Source organism: Primulina eburnea, chromosome 17 (assembly GCF_022965805.1).
Source record: "Primulina eburnea isolate SZY01 chromosome 17, ASM2296580v1, whole genome shotgun sequence".
NCBI lineage: Eukaryota > Viridiplantae > Streptophyta > Magnoliopsida > Lamiales > Gesneriaceae > Primulina > Primulina eburnea.
The window spans coordinates 22,490,585-22,496,584 of NC_133117.1; positions in this window are offsets into that span (position 1 = coordinate 22,490,585).

Genomic DNA, 6,000 nt, shown 5'->3' on the forward strand with positions numbered 1-6,000 from the left:
ATGTATTATTTTTTATGCTAAAAATATTACTTTCTATTGTGAATATGGGTAGGGTTGACCCGTCTCACATATTAGAATCCGTGAGACACTCTCACATGAGACTTACTCAAATAAGATATATGTCTTACAAAATACGACATGTAAGAGCATCTCGCACAAGTTATTGCCCTAAATTTATGAAATAGATCGATCTGATAAAATAATATTTCTCATGAGTTATGTCAGATCAAATATTTATCGCATAAAATTAATTTGTGCGACAGTCTCATAAAAATTTTTGTAAACAAATTAATTTTCATTACTAATTTCTGAAATTTCAACTTCATCAACTCTTGTGAAATAAAAATAAAATATTTGTCTTCAATCAAATTTCTTTTACAATCTTGTCCTAATTACATGAGAGGGTTATATACAGGGGCGGAGGCACGTATGTTAAAGCCCGGGCGGCCCAGTTTGTTTCAAAAAAATTTATGTGTAAATTTTGTATAATTTTAGAATAATATGATATTAGTCCGGGTAGATAAATTTAAAATATTAAAATATTCTAGAGTTTAAAATTCTAGCCCGGACAGAGCTATATTTCTGGCTCCGCCCCTGGTTATATATGTGCTTTTTTCCTCTCCGCAGGTATACGAAACAAAATCGGATGAAATAAAATATCAAAGTCACTTCATCATCGATGATCTTCTCTTCTCGGACCATTTTTGCACTAAAAATCTTAACATATTGTCACATAAATCACTTCCGACTTACAGATATAAACTCGTGAAACTTATTTTATAAAAGACATGCTCTAATAAAACTGTTTATCGAGTTTAGGAGTGTGTGAAAAGATTTATAAAATTTGTATTTTTAACTTTTAATGTAACAATGGTATGAAATTGTAAGTCTTGCACTGAAGTTGGATTTAGAGTTTTTACTGTTACTTTCATCGACAATCGATATTACATCAGTTGCGAGTAAAGAAAAAAAATTTAAATAAAAAACTCAGCAAAACATCATACTAACACTGAAATCTGACTACTTAAGTAATCAAACTCAATGAGACCGATTTAGAGAAGATGTAAATTGTAACCCATTTTAAAAATATAACAATTTCAACCAGACAAATATGGAGGGTGAAATTGTTAATAAGAATAAACTTTTATTATTTTTACATATATTAATTAATCGAAAATTAAAGGAATTAATGAAAGTATGACGTCGGACCCACCGGGCAACTTTTACGGAGTGCCAGGGCAATTCCATGTCTCAATCACGCACCAAAATATCTTCTGAAAGTAAGATTTGCTGCAGCCTTTGCCATCCCAAGAATTCTAACTTGGTCCCCAACAAAATAATTTATTTTTCTGTTTTTTCGCTTCTTAATTGACTTTTAAAAATGGTTCTTCTATACAAAGATGACGACTAAAGAAAATAAAAATTAAAAAACTTAAAATTCAAAATATATGTTTTTTTAGGAATAATTCAACATTTTTGACATAACATGATATTATCAAAAACAAAATTTTGTTACAAGAACATAATTGTAGATATGCAATAATTATTTCCACCCGTAAAACAATCAAAAAATTGTGTTTGATGTGTTAAAATAATGACGAAGTATTTAACCCAAATATATACATGCACCTCATGGTAGAGTTAAATATATCTTGAGAGTACTGGTATAATCTTAAATTTAATTATTCATGTTTTGTCACATTATACTGTAAACATTAATATTATCGATATATTAAGATATAGACTAATGATACGCTTTAAAGGAAGTAACCTAGGCAGCTGGCTAGGACATCCTTTATTGGGCCTCTGAATATTTTTTTTTATTTTCTGTTTAAAATTTTAGATGAACATCTAATTATTTTGTTGAAAATTTAAATTTGTGGTTAATTTTTATATCTTTGATCTCTTTTTTTCTTTGTGTAAAGGAAAAAACTCTCTTTCTTTCTTTTTTTTTTTTAAAAAAAGCTCTCTTCTTTTCTTAAATTGTCTCCTTTAAATGAGGTAGATTCATCTCGAAGGGTAAATTGGAGTCCAGTCCCCAATCCAAACATATTTTTGCTCTAACTCCCTGGAGAGAGAAGATTTTTCAAAATAACCAAAAATACCCTTATTCCATATTTTAATTTTAATTGATTCTCGTGCTTTCAAAATGGTATCAGAGCCTAAGGTTGATTTATTTCAAACACATAATTTATTATTATAAAGAAACGAAATGTTTGAGGAGGAGAATTTTGAAAAAATTATGAATCCGAACTTAGGTTCGAGAAAAATAATTTACAAAGATTATTCCAATATTTTGGAATATATACAAGAAAATCTAACAATTGTTAGATACCAGGAGCAAAAAGGGACGCCTCAGCACCCTCAGGTAAACTTATGATTCACACAAATTAGTTTATGGAGATAGTACCAGATTCCTCTAAGCTCTCTTTAGATCTTAGAGAAATACAAAAGACAGTACAAAATTATGGTAATATGCTATATTTTGTACCGCAACGAGTTGAGAAAATCCTTGAAACCCAGGAAGAAATTCTTGGAATATTAAAGGATATTCAAACAAGAATTCAGAAAGTAGAACAACAACCAAGTTCTAGTAAAAAAAACTTCAGGAGGATGGTTACCACCATCATTTGGTACTGAACCCTTGTCACATCAACAAGGAAAGGCCAGAGTGGTGTCAAAACCTTTGACTGAAGAAGAAAAGATGATCAATCTAATTAAGTCTGTCTCCGAAAAGAAATTAATCTGATGACAAATTTAGAAAGGATTGGTCTAGAGGATCTACAAGAGCTTGCGGAATCATTCGCACCTGCTATAACTTGGTCATCTTCTCAAGAACCACCAAGGGAAAGTATGGGATCCCAGAATATAAACATGAGAGAATCTCAATCTGATTTCCATGCTGGTGGAGGATCACACCCAGCGGGAACAAGGACAAGGAGAAATCAAATTCTCTTGCACTAAACATCCTATGGGAAAACTGATTTAGAACATATACATCTTTATGGGGTTATGCTTAATCTTGATGTATTAGATTTCAAAAACAGAGAAGATCTCATATATGACTGGACATCTTCTATGAGAATCGCAGCAGGAACACTCGATCTCAACAAAGAAGGATTCATTAAACTTTTAAAAATGAGTCTTATGGGATCAGTGAAAATTGCTTGGGACATCACTTCATTGACATGAAGGAGTCAGTCCTAGCTAGTGAACCTCTTAGTGCGATCGCTGGAAAAATGGCTACCCTATTTAAAGCACATTTTATAGGAGCAGATTATTTCAACAGTCAAGATACAGATAAGAAGAAGAAATACACTCAAGCTCTGTATAGTCTTGAATTACATGATATATGTTTAGTGGATGAATATATTATGTTATTCACTAAATATAGATGGAATTCAGGGGTTGAAGAAGATATAGTAATGCAGCTATTCTTCGCCAAAATGCCCAGTCCCTGGAGAAAAATTCTCATAAGGGAATATGTACTTGGAAATCCAGATCCATTGGCAAGAAGAGCCTCTTTCCTTAAAGCAAAATAGGCAGAATGGTGCCATTTGGCAGCATTACAAAAGAATTACAAACGATTAAGGGGTATCGACAAAAGAACTCCTTTGTGTTGTAAGGAAAATGATCTTCCAACTATTATTCGAAATAAACCACATAAGAATAAAATGAAAAGTTTCAGGACTCATCCTTATGCTCAAAGTGGAAGAAGTTCTTGGAAATCAAGAACAGTATGGTCTAGACAGAAAGCCAGATCTTACAAATCTGGACAAAGAAACGGACTATCAAGAAGTAGGATATCATCCCAAGAATCGAGTACATCTCGAAGTACAGGAAGAACTCCTACGAAGAAAACTTTCAGAAGAGCTCAGACTCGGGCTAATGAAAGTTTTAAAGATTGTAATTGCTGGACATGTGGAGCAAGAGGTCATATATCGACCAACTGTCCAGAAAATGAAAAAAGAGGTATTAAACGCTTCGATCCTACTCCGGATATTGAAGAAGCAGTTTACTACCAAGATCTTATTCAGGTATACCGATTTGAGAATATTGCCTCAGATGAAATTATATATGAAGAAGAAGAAGTCTTAAGTCAGGGAGGATCTGATGGAACAGAATCGTAGTCTAACTGAATACGAGGTGTTTCAACACGAAACACATGAAGATTTGTCTGGGTTTTTCAGCCAGACAACAATATCTCATAACATGGTTCAAAGAATCATGAGAGAAAATCCGAGTCTACATAGATATCAAAGTTTCTCTGCAGGACAGGTAGAAAAGTTCTTAGGAAGTCTTGGCCTAAGAAACAAAAAACATCATCTAATCTATAAAGTTTATAGAAGGGAAATGGCAATCCCAATGGAACTTACAGGAAATAGAATGGAGATGCAGTTAATTCCTTCTGAAGAAATTAAGGAAGAATAAAAAAATTCAAGATAGAAGTAGCAAGGACTATATCCTGGATTCATATTGGGGCAATCCAAATCATGATAAAGGCTACTTTCAAAGAACGAATAGATTCACCAATTGATATTTCTATATGCGATAAAAGAATGGGGAATCTACAAGACTCAGTACTGGGAACTATCTCAGTAAATCTCTGTAGTGACCCGTTCCAGAATCACCTACTAATTGAAAACTAAGCATGCAATTAACTTAATAATTACTAATCAGAGATAATAGCGGAAAAGTCAAAAAATAATGGTTATACAACCCAATCGAAGTCTAGAACAATTCAAAATAAGGTAAAGAATATCTGGTACAACCATATCGAATCAAATGATACCGAAACTAAACCAACCGGCTACTCAACGTCCTCCTCCTGCTCCTCCGGAACCATCCAACCTGAGACCTGCCCCGAGGGAATGGGGTGTCCAAGATAAACAAAACCGAGGACGTGAGCGATAAGAACGCCCAGTACAAAAGTATGAGTATACAGACCTATATGAAATGCACATGCTATGATCATGATACCGGGGTAGTCAAGAAACAGGAATCACAAAAGGATCTCAACAATGCTCAGTCTAGAGGCGCCAAGTGGATAGTGCCGCGCGGTCCAACCTCTGGGTCACTGCATCCACTACAAGACAGACGTGGACCTAAAATGTCCCGGACCACCGAAGCCCTCCCGACCCGTCGGCCACTGTGTACTCTCGGTGTCCATGCGTCCACAAGACAGGGCTGAGCGGCCCCAAGATATAGCTTATCTCGAAAGAGATACAGCTCAACAGCAAAGGCTATCTCGAAGGAGATACGGCTCAACATGAAATGCAACGTGCAGTAATAAACGTGACATAATAGCATGCATCATATGACATATATCAATGCACCACATAATCATGCAACACATATATGAATGTATACTCAACCAGGATATCTCGGATAGTACTTTCGTACCTCTATCACAGCAATCCTAATCCACTGGAACAACCAGACAACAGGTCTAATCCAAGCCTATTCATCAAGTGAAAACCATCACTAAACTTATCTACCAGACTTAACTAGATAATCCTGAGATAAATACTGATAAAATTCCAAACCTTCGTCCGTCGCTAGCCCGCTGATGCCGCTAGCTCCCAACTAGAGCACAGCTCTGCTACAAGACCAGCAGCTCCCCGCTAGTGCCCAAATCTCGGAACAAGACTAGAACCTGTCAGAAACGACTGAAATGCTATGGAACTCTCTGAATTGGCGAGTCAAAATGAGGAAATCCGACCACTATTTATAGGCCATGTTCGGATCCTCCGAACACCACTTCGGAACGTCCGAACGCTACGTGTCCACTGGCTCTTGACAGCTCATGATCGGATCCTCCGATCATACACTTCGGACCGTCCCGGAACATGCACGTGTCCAGCTTGCTCTTGACACCTCATGATCGGAATCCACCGAACCTACACTTCGGACGTCCGAACTCCCACGTGTCGATCAACTCTTGACACCTAATGATCGATCCTCCGATCTCACTTCGGACCTTCCGAACTCTCGGTGCTT